At 42.2% G+C, this 17,987-nt stretch overlaps 1 protein-coding gene and 1 long non-coding RNA gene across 3 annotated transcripts in view; both read left to right on the forward strand.

The window, feature by feature from the left end:
* LOC144106297 (putative thiopurine S-methyltransferase) overlaps nt 1-17,987 on the forward strand; it is a 452,029-nt gene that overhangs the window by 353,875 nt on the left and 80,167 nt on the right. The window lies entirely within an intron of this gene.
* The window catches only part of LOC144106669 (uncharacterized), a 34,083-nt gene continuing 18,669 nt past the window's right edge, over nt 2,574-17,987 (forward strand). Inside the window, exons 1-6 of one of the 2 annotated variants that reach the window (XR_013309088.1) lie at nt 2,574-7,315; nt 7,723-7,793; nt 11,330-11,436; nt 11,554-11,734; nt 14,051-14,167; nt 14,407-14,562. This is a non-coding gene — a long non-coding RNA (uncharacterized LOC144106669). Of the gene's footprint in view, nt 7,794-11,329; nt 11,437-11,553; nt 11,735-14,050; nt 14,168-14,406; nt 14,563-17,987 lie in introns of both variants that reach the window. The other variant, XR_013309087.1, reaches the window with a different exon arrangement.

Here is a 17,987-nt window from a genome sequence, read left to right on the forward strand (position 1 = left end):
ACATGATCGCGAAGCTTGTTTGGAAAGAAGCAGCCGCAGGCGTGCTACTAACAGACACGTGGCGAGATTGAGAGGGGACGCGGTAATGAAAAGTGTTTTCGTTATTCATGCATGCGATATGTAACTAAACTTGGAGCAAATATGATATTCCTACGCTAGTTTCAGTAATTCCTTTTATTTATAGCTATACCTGGTGCAGTTCTGGGTAATTATAATTAACACCGTCGCCATGTCCCCCCAAGGACTCAAATAATTGAGTAGATAGTGCGCAGTTTTTTTTTATGCCAGCATGTACATAAAGCCCCTGTTCTGTACGATGACGCGATTAGTTCTTTTTCTATATGATCAGTACTTATGCATGCATAGTTACATGAAAACGTTTCTTACAAGAAATAACTAACACAGTACTGCACGTATAGGGAAAAAAATCGAGAGATTTATTACGCTCCTCAACGTCTCAGGAATAGTTTGCGACAAATGGAATCATTTGATTTTCATGCGAATTACGAAGGTGAGTGATCCAGTCGCAGAAAATGTGAGAGGTCACAAAACGAACCTTAAAGTTTATTCCAATGGCATCTTCGCTTTCGCTTTGGTCAAAGAAATGCGGCACTGAAATCAAAGAAATTACCTCACAATTTTTGACGACCACACTTCTAAAAAGCGTAATTTATAAATTTGTATTCAATATTTTGCTATAATTTTTCGTCACGAAACTAGACTTCAGGGCTAGGAAAGAAAATAATTCTAGAAATCAAAAATTTTCACCAAATCGACCAGCTTTACAAGAGGACAAGTCGGCCTGGCTGCTGCGTGGTCATGCGGCTAAAAACAGCGCTAAGCGAGACAGGAGATCGGGGACACGACGCTGTCCCCACTTTTCGCACAGCGCGACACGTACGTATGTCAGCAGACGATGAGCGCATGTCTGCTCCGACGAAACAAGGCCAGCACTTCCCCTCACTATTGTCCCGAAGTAAAATCATTCCGGCTAGTGCAGAGTGTCAAAACTTGTTTTATTCAATGCCTAGCGCATAAATAAACGGCAGGAACGCTTTCTACATGTTTACTACTAACCATATATACAATACAGTGGCAAACTATTTCTCTTTATAGGCCGCACGTGGCCAACGCGAGCTCGTGTACTTCAACAAATTACTAAGTTGGAAGCATCGACCATTGCTATGATTCAAAGAAACTGGAAACGCGCCTACAAGCCTTCAAAACCCGCGCTCAACACCTATCCGCGACGCCACTCCCAGACCTTTTGCCTACCACGAGCTCGCTAGCGACTGCAGCGCCACCTTGTTTGTTTACAAACATGCAGGAGGTCCATAGCCCACATCGGCTTTTGATATCTTCATACTGTTCACCTCAATAGGGCAGAGCTTTAATTAGCATAGTATTTACTTTGAATTTGTACATTCTTTAATATTTTTCGGCAAAGTGGCGCTCCGTAAATGCAATTTCAACTTGCGCTGCATTTTCGCGGAAGTACTTTTTATGACACTACCTTTTTGCAGTCGAGCCAGGCAGAGATTGCGGTAATTCAGTCGGATGTCATTGCAAGCGTGAAGTTTAAGAAGCAGGACAGTGGCCGAAAAAATGCTGCGAAATTTGCTTTAACGCGATTATGGATTTTGTGTGTTTGTGTGTGGGGGGGGGGGGGGGGGCGGGTCAGTCCTAAAAGGTTGGGGGCCTCGTTGTGATGCATATGCCGCGAATTCAATACCTGGGCTATTGAAATTTCACTGCTGCTAGAAAGAGAATAATTTTTTCTAGTGTTTTCGTGCAGTCAAGAGAGATATATTTTTGTTGACTACTGTAGATGTGACCGTAGCCAAGGGTTTGGCTTGAAATTTATGAAAGATTGCTGACGCCAACGGATGACTAGATTAAGAGATGGGAAGGTACGTGATGCTCTCTCTGTGACTTATTCAGTGTAGCCCATCGAATGCATTCAGTTAGTGCTTCAGACACCCGTGGTGATTCAATATTCAGCGCTGTAAAGGACGATAAGAAAGGATCTAGCCATTCTGTGACTGAGTCAGCTTGAAGGAAACAATTCGTACTGTTTTAGAAACACGGAGTTACAGAATCCGACGTTATTTTGATAGCATATTTAAATGTAAATTGTAAAGATTTCGCCTATGGCGAATGAAAGTCAGCCTTAAAAGGCATCTTTGCTGACTATTTCCTCACGTGCCGGTAGACCTTCGCGGTAGGCTTTCGCACTCGCGGCGGTCATACGAAGGCCTTCATCGCTCTTAAGATCCATAGCAAGGTAAGAAGATGATCAAAGCTTATTTTCGCGAAGTTTTTGTGCTTCTTTTCATATTATTCTTCCAATCTGTGGCGCCCAGATGTCATTCCTTTTTGCAATTCGCCAATAAAGCTGTTTCGTAAGAGCTGGAAAACCTGACAGCCGCAGCCATAACCATAGATCTGAGAGGGCGGCAGGGTTTTGTCAGTTCTTTCAGCTGCTTATTGAAAAAATCGTGCCACCCCAAATCAATTTTCAGACCCAGAGTACAGGTCTGGAGCATAGAATACACAGCCGCTGTGACACACCAATACATATCCGGCCAGATGCCATTTTTATTTCAGGTGGCTCCTGTAACGTTACACGTTACACGGGAAGCATACAGTAGAAATCCATGATGGTACACAGTTCGGAAAATGAAAATATTGGCATTAACCGCCGATTAGAAGTAGCATAAGCTTGAACCCAGTAACATGAAACATTGGATGGTGTTAGCCTCTAGACGATATGCGTGAAAGAGGACCAAATATTATTCACAATAGCGCACCAGATGAAGGCAACGTTAAATTTTAACAACATAACATGACTGAAGGAAACGAAGCAGTTGATTTGTAGGCTGACAATGTTTTGGACAGGTGATACAACAGAAAGCCGCGCGATAACAGTCATGTAAAGCAAATGAAATAAACAAGATTATCACGCAAAGAATTTGAATATCTATATAAAAATATGACATATAATACTAGAATACATTCAGGCAACACAGAAAAGCATTCCAGTCGGCGAAGAAATGAAAGCGTCATATTAATATAATATTAGGTCCCTTAATGTAGAAATGCGACGGATTGGCCTAAGGACAGCAAATGCGCATAAGTCCTTATAGATACTGCCTTTATTGCTTGTATAAGCCTGGCTGATGACACGCGCTGTATTGCTGCCATGTACACCAGTAGCAAATGCTCCCACATTTTACCGTATTCCGGATACCGCAGCATGCATACCGACACTTTTGCTTCCACACTTGCTACTGGCCACGTTAAGTGCCCTCACAGAAGCCTCAGTTCGAACAAAGATTTGCATTCGCACTCTCAAGAACATACGAACGATTTCAGGCAATATGTTATGACATGAAGGAAAAAAAGTTTGCACAGAAATACTCTGAAGTATTGGTCTCTCAGCTAGGGATGTGCTGACACGGTTGGCTACACTGTAAAAAAATTCCGTACCTATAACGTAGACTATGTACGTTTTAAATACAGAACCACTTCTGCTTTCAATGAAACGTAGGGAATGACCGTATATTCAGTCCAGTATTGAAGGAAACGTCCGTGTTCCTCTGTAGTCGTTGCAGGGGAAAATACTAAACATTCAGTTTAAGGGATCAAAACTTAACACGACAGGACGGTTGACCCCATCGACTATGTGTTGCACCAACCGCACTAATAACTTGCTTAAAGGCAGCAAAAACAGAAGATGCTTATGATGTGACGCCACTTTTACACGATGAACTGCTGGCCCGCGGACTATAGGCATCACATGACGTCCGATTTTTTATTTGTCTGGTTTACTCTTAGCCAACAATGTCCGCAAACTAGCATGGCGAACGACCGTGAGCATGTCTAATGTGATTAACACAATGAAGAGCCGAGGAAGGGTGATAACGCATTACGTTGCTTCAAGGTTGAGTGATTGGTACAAATTGTGAGCAACGTTAAATAACAAAGGCCTTAATTTGCTATAATGTTAAAAGCTGACTTGATGAAAATATTTTTCGCTACATTGCTAGCCACATGATAGAGTAACATTTAATAAAAATGTTACTGCAACATTTGCTTTCTGTGAGAAATGCTGCGTAATGAGGTCAACTGTTAGAAAACATTTAGACACAGACAATGGTTGGACAACTTCTCCAAAGTGAAACTGAACACCAGCTGAAAGTACATTGCAAACATGATGAAAGTGCACAAGTTGAAAGCTGAATTTCCATCTGCCATTTGGTAAGGAAATAAACAACTGAGTAAACCAAAAGCATGGGCAAACAAATCTGTGAATGCAGTGCAATGTAGCAGTTACATCTTTGCTACACAACCATTAATCAAAACACCAACTCCTTCATGGATAACAAAAGCACCGACACAACAACATATTGCTCAATGCAATGTTTAATTTAGTAGGTACCTATTGCCGCCCATTCATGCCTGCTCTTCCTGCAGATAAATGAAACCCCACCAAAAAGCAGCGAGCAGCCATAATTGCTGCAGTGACAAGGAGGATGTGCACCATCGATGCTGTTCCCCCATCCTGAGTAGGAAATAATAGCAGTTTTTTCTGCAAATACTCTGAAAGCACGAATTTTCTATCCATCGTTTACTTAGCTTGCACTGACATGACCCATTATGTACTCGGTACCTTTGACAAACAAGGGGCCTGCCGATAGGCACACAAGACTGTAGAACCTTGCTAAGTTGCAAAAAATCAATGCACAGAAAGAAAAAGCTGACAAAAAATGAGGAATTCCTTATTTGCACTTTTTATACAATACTAAGAATGTGGCTAAGATATGGCATGAACATTGTTTTTTTCTGTTCACTTACACTTTCCAGCCTGTGCTAGCATATTACTGTGATGTAAATAATGAAGCATGCCAGCACTGTACAATATGCTGTAACACTTATGAAATACTCCCCTTCAAGGCTACCGCATGCCTCTTACATGCAGTAAAGTTTAAATCTGCCAAACTAGCTAGTCTGCAAGATGAGACGCCAAGCCTCTGACATCTGGCGATGTGTACCTCCCATGTAATTAGAGTGCTTGGAGATGCTCCTTTTTGATGGCATTTCAGTTGCTGGGTGTGGAAGGACCAGATATGAAGGGTAACAACTAGACACCAACTTTTTAAGCAACATCACAATAAGCAATGTGCCTTAGCTTTCCTTCTGTCCAAAAAGGAGTTTCATTTTCTATGTTGCGTGTTCACATAACTGCTTGCATGTGCACATTTTGGCTTGCTGGGAGGTGCTTTCCTCTGTTAAACTACAGTTTTAACTCTGGCCTCAGTCTTCTGCGCCTTCTTAATTTTTTGCTAGCGTTCACCTTAAGTCGCGTACAAACTCACGCAGATCTCCACTTTTCTACGTTTCCAGCTGTCACATCTTCTCTGCCTTCGTCATGTCCACCACTGCATCCAATGCCTTCAAGTATGCTGTGTATAATCATTTTAATTAATCTGCCTACACATGTATTTATGTTAGTCGCTCTCCTCTCTTCGATGCCAATTGGCCCTGAGAGTAAATAAGTGAAATGGTAGTCTAATCTAGGTCTGAGCAATCACGCATTATGTTGAGTTTATTTTACCACGTTGGCCAGTAGAGAGTGGAAGGAAAAAAAGCTGCTAAGTGGAGCTCGACATGCCTCTCGACCCCTACACTGGAAAGCAGCAGACACCAAGGCATACGTAATCACTAACGACAACAGAACATGACAAGTGTGAAGTAATTCAATAACGTTCGTCGCATTTACCACAGTGCATACTCGCTGCTCAGTAATTTATTACCTCATTATACATTCTTCAAAGTGAGTGTACAATTATGTGTTTTGTTTGAACATCGCACCACAGTACAATGACAATCATTAACCTTGTGCCAACACAACATAAAATAAACTTCTGCCCAGTAAATGCATTGCTTACAGTGCCACCACGGCACCCGTTTAGAAAATAAGCTCAAAATATTAGTGACATTAAATTTGAGCAGACGGTAATTCCCCCACCCCCTCGCTAAAAAAAATGAAAAAGGGTGAATGCGAGGCGCCAGGGCGCGGGCAAACAGTAATCGTCTTCAGGTATCCACTGGTGCCACGCCCTGAGGGCCACTGCTCGGCGAATACCATTCATGGCCACGTTCACATCCAACAAGCTTGTCACAAACATCACACAGGTGATGATGCAGCAGCAGTTCATCATTGCTGTTGGCCAGTGCTGAATTTTTTGGCGTGGTAAACGGAATCATCCACCGAAACGCGCGTCGACTGTTACTCGCCAGATTCTTGCAGTCCCACGAGGGAGAGCAGCTTTTCCGTCGGCTTCAAGTCTCCTCTTTCGTGCAGGGCCACTGGAATTGTAGCGCACATTCTGCATGATCGTTTTACTACGCACCGATGCCGCACGGGACAGCGAGCTGTTGTATGTACACTCCAATGCAGCGTTCCGGCCACAAACATACACACACACATACTAAAGACACACAACGCGCAGGACGCACGCAGCGAACACGGAAGAACAAAAACCCATTCCATAGCGCCTGTTCATTCAACTCCACACTGCGCTAACTGCGCACATGTTTCCGACTGCGGGCTCGGCTAGCGCTTCGACTTCGCCATGGCTAGCCATGGCCAAGCTGCGCTGCCGCTGGTGGTAATAACGTTCATGCAACGAAAAGAAAAAACAATATATCAAACGATTCAGGTTGTCAGCTAAAAAAGCTACCGTAAAATTAAATACATCTTATATGTTTTTGCCGTTGTGCGCCTTTGCGACATCAGCGACGTGAGCTTGAGCACGAATACGCGAATGGCGCTATGAATTTCCCGTGTATCTCCGTAAATTGCAAATGGCGTGGCTGCGCCGCTAACTTTTAGACATGCTTGCAGAGGTAGTCGGTGCGAACAGTTGGAAGTTCAATCGACTGGAATTGCTCAAGGAAAGTCAGCGGCACTGCATTTTTATTGTTTCTGTGCATTGCGAGTCGCGGCGGCTGCGTTTTTATGGAGGAAAAACGCTAAGGCGCCCGTGTGCTGTGCGATGTCAGTGCACGTTAAAGATCCCCAGGTGGTCGAAATTATTCCGAAGCCCTCCACTACGGACCTATTTGTTCCTCTCTTCTTTCACTCCCTCCTTTATCCCTTCCCTTACGGCGCGGTTCAGGTGTCCAACGATATATGAGACAGATACTGCGCCATTTCCTTTCCACCAAAAACCAATTATTATTATATATTGCGAGTGACTTTGGCGGCAGCCACTCGGCAACGTCTCCGGTTTGGCGAACTTGTGAGAAGGTGAGCCTTTTGTTCTCAAATTTTGAAAGCGGTTTTTTGTTTGTATTGTAACCCTGCGTCTCGTCGCATGTTATGTTCACGATAACATCAGTACAACGTGCATGCGCTTTCTGTCTCTATTTAGAGTAATATTGGTCGATCAGCGTAAACTTTTGGATTCAATTAAGCACGAACTGTCCATGTTGGTACTGCGTGTCGAATGTGTTTTGAGATGATTCTGAGCGGGAGATGGTGTTCTGATAATTTGTGTACTACCAGATATAGTCTAGAGATTTGAAACCATTTATCACACTGAAACAAAGTTGGAAAACTGTTTTGTGTTCATGCATCTGCTGTCCTTAAACTTGGGTTTTCGGCAATCATTCGCATGGCTCCTTTGGATCTGGAAAATTGACTACTGTTGCTAGGGGTGCCTGGTAGCAGAGCTCCTGGGGACGCCCAGTGGGTCATTTGTTTGTCCAAGTGCCCAGTACCAAAGGTACCACTCCTGACATTTTTTCCCAGTCCGTTAATCTCATATTCCTTGCAAAGATTACAGTATGTAATCAGGTAGTAAAAAAATTGGTAACTTCTGCATATTTCAGAACAGTTCAGAGAAATGCACATGCAGCATCAGTATTCTCTCGGTAGAATTTCTGAGACCTGGATTCATTTCCTCCAGGACTGTGGCAAGCAGTAGGTCAACTGTACATAAATTTATTTTCCTCTGGTGCAAAGTAAAGAGTGCAAACGTCATAAGACAAGTCTAGTCTGTTTCATTCTCACTGCATTTGGCCAAAGCATAATATGAAATGCTGTATGTTTTCTGCCCTAGTTTCCTTTACTTTGAGCAGTAGATATTGACAGTGAATAGCAAGGCAACTCCACTCGCTGACGGTTTTGCCTTCGGCAGCAAAACAGGGAATACCTTACCCCATGTGTTATCTCGACAGACTCAAAACTGCGATGGACAGCTGCGTCCACAGCTGCTATCACCTCCCAAGTGCATGCGCTCGTAAGACACATAACTCTAACATAGCCTTGCTCATTGCAGTTGCCGATAAACACCTCATAAGTGGTACTATTATGCACTCTTTTCTTTGGCACTATGTATGAGCTTCCATTCTCCCACTTTCTAGAAATAATGCATGCAGTTTTGAAGTGCGAAAAGGGAATTTACGTGTAACTATATTGTCATGTCAGTATGTTAGTCAAATTGTACATTGATGTCAGTGCTGGTGGTTTCTTTTCATTATTTTAGGAAAATGTTATAATTTTACCTATAGCAAATAATAGCCCTCACTAATTAGCTGATTTTGTCATGTCCAGTATTTTGATATGCTAAGCCACCAAAGCATGATTCAGAATGTTGTCAGAACTAAAGGCACTGAGTCTTTCGTGTCAGTAAAAAATGTACTTTATACCCCTGTCACATGGCATTCCTCGAAGGCCTTTCCAGCAAAGGCACCATTTTTCACCAAAGGAGCGAAAGCTTAAAGGAGCAGCGATGCAGCTACACGGTGCAGCCCAAAGGTGAAAGTCGTTCAGGCTTAGCACCCGCTGCTATACTCGAGGTGGCTGAAGTGAGTGTTCTAAAATTAAAGTGGTGTATTCTGTTCATTCATTGAGCTTTGACAATTTTTTTATTCTGATTGCTTCCTTAAAAGTACTGCAACAGCTACTCTCATCAGCAGGAGCAGGTTTTGTACGTGTATTGCCTTGGCCACCATGGGCGCTCGGTGTTGCCGCAACACTTTCACTGTCTTGAAATTTGAACATAAAACATAAACACCCGTACAAAAACCAAAGCCAGACACACCTTTCGTATTTGAAAAAAATGTTTTCAAACATTATTATATTTTTTTTATTGCTTTTACTTTTTGACTTTGGATAGAACTGCGATCACAGCTTCTCGAATGCCGCATCTTCGGGCTCCGAAGGTCTCGGTTGAGCGCCTTCGCCTCCAAGGCCCTTAGCGACAAAGGCGCAACATTTGTACCGGGTAGCTGCACTCCTTACGCCTTTGGATATGATTCTCAAAGGCCTTCGCGGTGCCCGTGTGACAGGGGTATTAGTGTGGTATGGCTGCTTGAACACCTGTCCCTGGTATCTCACAAACTGAATAAGGAAGGGAAAAGCCTCAGGGTGCTTGCCGACGTTTCGACAAGAGGACTTGTCTTTGTCTGGCAAAGTGTTCATCATTGGTGGGGTTTAAATAAGGTTTTCACTTCGAGGCGAAAGGCCTGTTGTGTGGGACGAGGATGCGATATGGGAAGGGCGTTACGATGGGGAGCGTGAACCTTGACCAGGCATGATAGCTGCTAAAGAAGATTAACCAGTTGACCTGCAAAACTGTGAAAACAAAAAAGCCCAATTCAGTAGAAACGAATCTCGGGGTATGGAGTGTGGATAGTGGGCTTGAATGGCTTTATGTCCAGCCGCAACAGGTGGCTTGGTATGGCTGGCTGCCTTTTCCTGAAAAACTAGGATAAAGGAATTAAGCAGCATGGCAGAATAAAATACCAGGGGGGGGGGGGCAAAATAATTTGAAGGAAAAAGAGAAAATGAGGGCAGGTTCGGAGAAAAGGCAAAAAGAAGGGGGAGGGGGAGGAGTATGGCAGCCAAGGTTCCGAGAAGTGATGTCAGGAGGTGCAGGGCATAAGGTTAAAGTATAACGATAAATTAAAGAAAGCAGAAAAGGAGGGGGAAATTATGGGTTGGGAAAACTCTGACCATGTGCAAGGCCTTTTCAAATAATTATGCCAATTCCGGAAAGTACAGAGCTGGCCACATTTAGTGCAAACATGTGAGCGCATGGCCGCACTCTTTAGAGGTTCACTGTGTGCGGCGCAGCCACTCATCGCTGCAAAATGGCGCAAGAGGAGATGCACCTGGATGTGGTGCTTCGTGTCATGTTACACTTCGATGTGTGGCAATGTCAGACACAGTGGCCCAAAGAGCACAGCCATGTGCTCGCGTGTTCGCACTAAGAGTGGACAACCCTGTACTTGATTCTAAGTTTCCTCTGTATGTGTTGACCCCAGACGAAAACAAGTTGTCTTGTCGAAACGGCAAGCACCCTGAGATTTTTCCTTCCCTTGTTCACTTTTTGAGTGTCAAAAAACCATCCGCCTACTCTCTCTGTACCATGCACTCCACATCTTGTACGGTTATCTTTGTATGAATACACCAGTGATAAATCATGAAGGAAATCAAGGGATTTGTATTTGTATTGCTTAACACTTACTTTAAAGCTATATCATGAGGGTATAGTTGAAAATGTGCTACGGGGGCTTGGTTGTGTGTCGTGACTGGTTTCTCTTTATCAGGGCTACTTGACAGCCACCATGAAACGCAGGCTTTTGAAAAGTCGTTCCTCAAATAAAAGAGAGTTTCCACTGTTACAATGGAAATGTTATTTGCTAAAAACTTCAATCATTGCAGTTCAGGGATTGATATTTTTCAAATAACTAACCTGAAGTTCAAAACCTGCAGAAGGAACTATGTAACTTCTTTCCTGCCTTAAAAACCCAGTACTTATTTGCCAGTTTCAGCAAGCAGAGGTCTGTTTCATGGCACATACTTTCCACTACCTTGCATGAAAATTGTGCAGTACAGGCCCACCATAAAACTAGGGGCATAGTATACTGCTTGTATGCAACTACTTTGGCGTTAGAGCATGCATAGCATGGTCTTACTTAAAGTTATTCTTTTCATTTGCAACTGGTTCATAAAAGGCCTATTCTGGCAAAAGGCATTTAGCAAAATTATCTTCCTCTGAATGCTTCTAAGGATAACTTTAGTTCATTCAAGAAAATATATATTGACAATATCTCTTAAAGGCATGATTGTCCATATTAGCTCTTGTTACCTCACAGTATTTAGTTTTGTGCCTCCAGCATCACTGACTTGCATCATATGTTAAATAGAGTAGTAAAAAGCTCGGTGTTAGTTTAAACCACAACTCATGATGGGGCTGTGCACTTTTTGTTGTGTTACATGAAATATACTTATGTATGAAACAATTTCTTTCAGCTGCACCTCACATGATTCAAATTCCACCAGAAAAAAGGCTGCAACACAACATTGCTCACTACCTGTTGCTTTCCCAGCACATAACATGCCATAACAGCACATAGCAGGTAAGATGTGAACAAAATATGTTCCACACATGCATTTTGTGTACTACCAACACTATGATATGATTAACTATGTCATGTAAGAGAGAGCACACAAATCATTTTTTGTATATATTGCAGCATGGTTATTTCAAGTTTTAAACTGGCCATTGAAACGACCCATTGTATCACCGCTGGTTACCCGGTGGCACTGGGGATCGAACTCCGCACCTCCTGCTTGCGAGGCAGATGCTCGGACCACTAGGCCACTCCTGCGGTCCCCCCACTGATGTTGCTTACACCAGGTGCTGTTAAAGCGCCGGTATGTATGTTAAATGCATTTTAGAAAACCATTCACTTCCAAAGTACCATTTCATCTTTATAGCAAAACCACAGTTCGCCTAGCTAGACAAACCTGCTGCATACAAGCCAGCAGAAGGGTTGCACGTACATGCTTCGTTAGGAAAACAAAAATCAAGCAGAGCCTGCCCTTCATGGTGCATTATACCCTGATTTTGAGCAATGATCAAGATAGGCAGATTGTCATTTCATTGAACACTTGCATGATACATTCGTAGAATCGAAAAGACAAGTACTATTGCAAAATCTTCAAACAGTGTTTATTCTCAGAGAAAACATATCATGAAAAAAGTGTTGGATTAGTTATGGTGCACCTTGTATGGGGAAAAGGGCTCCCACTTTGTGAAAGGCTTAATTTTGGAATAACGACAGCATTTAGACTAGTTGGGTTACCATGTTTAGATAGTGGATGTGCTCAAAAAGACACTGGAAGCAAGCGCACTGTGTGGAAATCTCTTTCTGTATCCTTGTCTTTTTGAGCGCTTTCACGATCTAAACTTAATTTTGCAAGAAAGCAAGGAAAATAAATATTTAAATTCTGATAATTAAGGATAAAAGATCATGTTTCATTGTGTTGCTTAAAGTGTACATTGTATCGCTATTGCTGTATTGCAGCACTTCTGTCGTGGCCTTGAATTGCAGCCTCTTGACTTTTGTTTATATAATAGGCAGTCCTTTTTTTCATTCGATTGCAACACTTTAGGAGTTACTACAGAGTTGCGTGGTAGCAAACTCTCAGATTAACGGTTTGCATTATTACCCCAGCATAACTTGCTAAGTGTTTCACTGCAGTCTTGTTACTAGAACAGCCTCTTGAAAGTATTCAGCCTGGTGGTCATTGAGGGTTACTGTTCACATATCAAAATGCCGGATCAGCTGTATACTCTTTACAGCTACCAGAACTATGGTACATTTCATGACATGCTGGCTGAAGAGTGCTGGAGCACCAGACTGGGGATTTGGATGAAACAATTTTCAAATGTGTGCTCGGTATCACGCTGTTCCAGTTGTGGAGAGGTTTTCTTTTCATATTTGTTCTGTCAAACATTCAAATTTTGGGCAATATGTTGTTGCCTTTATCTTGTGTTCTCTTTGTTGTTGAGGTTTAGTATTTTTGGCACAAGCACTCCACTCTATTACTTTTCAGTATAATTTAAAATTTGTAGGGCACGTCATGAAGAATAAAACTTCTACTTGAATAATCTGCATGTGTTTATGTTCTCATTGTTGGTATAAAAACTTAGTTGAGACAGCTTGTATTTTAGCTCTGGCTAGAATTTTTAGGAGAGCCTCAGTAACATAATCACATGACCAACACAAACTCGGTATTATTGTTTGTGCAATGAAAAACAGTTTTAAAATAGTTATTAACAGCTGTCAGTGTAGGACTGGCCTAAAATGTTTTGTGCTCTATGTAGCTCTTCTCTGAGGCAGGATTAATTCATCTGCACCTGCAGCCTGATACCACCAAGATACCAATTCTTGGGTGAACTTATAATTTTTTTTTCACTGAGCAAACTTGCATCATCTTGAAGCATGGAACTTGAGCTGATTCTTAACAGCTCTAGTGTAGCGAATTTCATTATCCTCATTGCTTAGTTTACATTCACCTCAGGACAATGGCCTTTTCCAGTTTAATTATCTGTGTCTTGCACCAGCTACATGCCACACTATCAGAAATCACCTAATCTTATCTAGTGAGCTTATAATCAGCTATCTCCTGCTATATTTTCCTTAAAGTGAAATTCATTTTGTTGCGATACAATGCACAAGCTGTTTCCCGGCGTGGTGCTCCGCTTATCTGGAATGAAATGCTTGGGAAATGGGTCTCTGATTTCACCTTGAGTAGACGAAATTAACTTGTGCTAAGGCACTCTTTGGCCACAGATGCCCTTGTGCCATTAAAATCCATCACATTCATTCTGTTGCCCTAAGATACCATTGGTGATTCATTCTCTGCATTGTATGCCCTGGCCAGATCCATTTTCTTCTTTTATTTTCTGCCAGAATATTAACAACTTCCTTGTTCATCCCTGTTATGGTTTCACTCGGTCAGTTGTTCTATTAATAATTATAATCACTTTATTGAAAACATATTTTGGGCTAAATGGCATCAAGTTTGCCACTCTGCACAATGATATATATGTTTGGTCTTGTATGTCTTTACTTGTGTGGTAATGTTTATTTTGTGCTCACTGTCTAAACAACCTTATTTGCCTATGATATCCTAAGCCCTTCTATACCTATTTTCCTTCCCCCTGGCTCTTTCTCTTCTCAGTCATTCCTCCTCTTTCCTTTACACCAGCCATTGGTCACAAGGCTGCTGTGGGAACGACAGTCAGCACTGGGCCCTTTTTTGTTCATGGAACCTGCACTGCTACTATTAACACTAATAGTACGTTATCAGTATTTTTGTGATACTGCATTTATTGTTATTTATGAAGTAGTTGGCTAAGGCAATGGTAGCAGTGTTGGATATTGCAATATATTATGCATATATCTCACTTGCAATATATCAGTGTGTTCACTATTACACTACCCTCTATTTCTTTCAGTTCAGTTATTTGGCTATAGATATATTGTGCTGCTTTCCTAGTTTAGTCCACTCTTTGCTCTTTGCTCTTTTTGTCACAGGTAGAATCTACAATGATTGCTGCTCTGTGTCTTGTAAGCAGGAGGCAGTGTTCAATGGAGCCATGAACTTTCCTTGGAATTGAAAAGCCTTTGCCGTATTATGCGCTGAACCACGAGTGTGAAGAGGAAAATGTCATGCCTTGTATTTCTGCAGAGGTGAGCCATTGCGGTGAATCCACCAGCGCGAAAGACAAGGATGAGAAAGGAGACAAGACAGGTGCTGACTCGCGACTAAAGTTTATTGGCGTGAACAGGGAATATATAAAAAGCCAAGCAATACCATAAACCATGTAGTTACAGATAAGCATACAGGACAACATGAGTCAAAAATCGCCCTCAACATTTCCCTGATCGAGGTAGTCCAACTCGTGTGTTAACACGATAGACAAAACACACATTCTTCACGGAGTCATAAGATGTGTCTAGCCTCGATAATCTCCCATTTAATCTCTCTGAATTTACTGCCAAAATGCGTGTTGCCAAAAGGAAAGGGTAGCAGACTTCACATCCCGTGCAGTGTACAGCAGAGTTACCCCAACCACCTAGCCAAGCCCCTACCCTCTTGTGTTCCTGTAGTCTTACATTCATACACCTTCCAGTTGCACCTACGTAAACCAGACTACAAGATAATATTTGATACCACATTCATTTTACAAGGTACATATACATTTCACTCTACACGTGTACTTTTCTCGAGCCACATTCACAGGATTATCTTAAAATTTTACATGCTTTAGACAACGTATTAGGGGCCGAGAAAGCCACTTTTACATCATACCTTCTGGCCACATTTTTCAAATTGTGCGACAATTTATGTACATACGGTAACACAACTGGTCTTTTGGCATCTCGCTGGCTGGCCCCAGCCTGATTGTGCCGGTCACCGCAAAACTGTCTCAGCTTCTTTAACAATTTATCATATGCTCTTGCAGTAAAAAGGTTTGGAAATCCTGCGTTCGTTAACCTTAAAATCTGCTCTTGGAAACTAGTCGTCATGCTGTGAAAGGATAATTTCATCAATTCTGAGCCCGCGCTAGAAAGTGCAATGCTATCTTTCACTAGCTTGGAATGGTCGACATGTAGCCAGGTAGCAGCTTAACACTCGCCAGCACACATGAAGTGTGCTGAACATCAAGGTAAGGTCCAGAAACCACAGCTCTTTTTCTTAGGACATTTGCTCCAAGGTAAACCTGAGATAAAGGCCTTGCTCCTTAAACAACTTGAGAAGATGTACAGGTCCCGAACTATCACAACCTTTATAAAAGACCAGAAAATCATCGACATAGCAAAAGATTTTTCCCCCAGCCCATGCACATTCTGGACAATTATTCTATCCACCCTTACTCAAGAAAATATTGCTTAGCACAAGGTCAACCTTTGAACCACTACATATTCGAGACTTTAGAACACATACCGCACTGCGCTACTCTACAAACATGCTCTTCAAATAAATGCTATTCAATAACATGCTCTTCAGATAAATTTCAGAAAAGGATTCATGCAAAATTATCTCTGGTTATTTGCAAAAGCATCTGTCTACTTCGCATCTTGAAGATCCATTTCTTGTACTCAATTCGCCGTGTGGTTGAGTATCTTAAGAATGACAATCCAGCGGATTGTCTTGTGATTAGTTTCGATGTAGAACTATTTTATTCTATCCCGTATGAAGATCTTGTGAAAAGCTTATGAATGTGTATATCGGAGCACAACGATGAGCTCGTGTTTAGGAACGGGTGTGTAACATAAGTCTTTTTTGGCACTTGCCTCCTTTTATTTGAAGTGAAGAGGATGTTTGTGGAGTATGGCAGTGCGGCATATGTTCAAAAGTCTGCTAAATGTATCGATTCGAAGGTTGCCCCTGTGCTAAGCAATATTCTCTTAAGCAGGGTGGAAGGAATGATTGCCAAGAAATTGCATGGGCTGGGGGAAATCTTTCGCTACGTCTATAATTTTCTGGTCTTTTACAAAGGTTGTGATAGTGTGGGACCTGTACATATTGTGAACTTGTTTAAGGAGCAAGGCCTTTGTCTTAAGTTTACCTTGGAGAAAATGTCCCAACAAAAAGAGCTGCGGTTTCTGAACCTTACCTTGATGTTCTGCACACGCCATGTGTGCTAGCGATATTCACCCAGGAGTGTTAAGCAGCTACTTGACTGTTGGTCGAACGATTCTAAGCTAGTGAAAGATAGCATTGCGTCGTCAAGTCTAGGCTCGGTATTGGTGAAGCCATGCTTTTACAGCGTGACAACTGGTTTCCAAGAGAAGATTTTAAGGCTAATGAAAGCATGATTTCCCAACCATGCTATTGCAGAAGCGTGCGATAAATTGTTAAAGCTGAGCATATAATATTGGGCAAGTTGGTCTGACATGCTAAAGATAAGAATGGCGCAGCATCAAGTAACAAGGACAACAGGAGAGCACACCCACGCACAAGTGCCATCCTTGGAGCGGATGCAGAATCTAGGAGCGTGTACTTGACATTCAGCGTTGGCAGCCAAGGATCGGGCTCGTTCAATCTTTAGCGTTCAAATCCATGTTTCCTCGTTTCCTTGACTGTCAACGCTGAATGTCAAGCACGCGCTCTTGGATTTTGTATCTGCTCCAGGGTTGGCACTTGTGCGTGGGTGTGCTGTCCTGCTTTCCTCGTTACTTGATGCTGTGCCATTCTTCCCTTCAGCATGTTAAAAGCTGAAACCCCTTCGCAGGGACTGGCATGATCAGGCTGGGGCCAGCCAGTGAGATGCCAAAAGACTGACTGTGTTACTGTACATACATAGATTGCTGAAAAATTTGAAAACTGTGGCCAGAAGGTATGACGTAAAAATGGTGTGTTCGGCCCCTAATAAGTTGTCTACAATCTGTAACATTGTTAATAATTTTGTGAATTTCGTTAGGGAAAAGCACATGTGTCGAGTGAAACGTGGCAACATATATGTGCCTTGCAACCATTGCATGCATTGCATACCATTATCATGTGGTGTTGGTGAAACTGGAATGTGTATCAATGTAAGACTACAGGAGCATGAGAGGTATTTGGATATTGGTAGGGGTTGTAACTTATCTGCATATTACAAGGGATGTGAAGGCTGCTAGCCATTCCTTTCGGCAACATGCATTTTGGCACTACGTTCACAGCAGATTAACCAGAAAATTATTGAGGCTAGACACATCTTATGACTCGGTGACGAATGTGTGATTGTGCTGCCCATAGCGTTAACATGCAGCGGGTTGGACTGTCTAGATGAGAGGAATGTTAAGGGCAATCTTTTACTTATGTTGTGATGTAGCTTATGTGTAATTGTGTAGTTTGTGGCGTGTGGCTTTTCTGTATACTCTCTGTTCACTTCAATAAACTTCAGTTGCGAGTCAGTGCCTGTTTTGTTTCTTTTCTCGTCCCTGTCTCGTGCTGATAGATTCAAGTACTTGTAGAGTAGATTCACTGAATTGTGTACTTGCAGAGGCTTGTGAAAAACGAGAGGAATTTTCTTTCCTTTATGCGGAATGGAAGGTTAAATTTTTTTTACTTAAATGTTTGCAGCATTAAAATCTATTCGGAAAGGTAAAACCCACTTTATTGTACA

The sequence above is a fragment of the Amblyomma americanum genome, chromosome 10, assembly GCF_052857255.1.
Source record: "Amblyomma americanum isolate KBUSLIRL-KWMA chromosome 10, ASM5285725v1, whole genome shotgun sequence".
NCBI classification, from domain to species: Eukaryota; Metazoa; Arthropoda; class Arachnida; order Ixodida; family Ixodidae; genus Amblyomma; species Amblyomma americanum.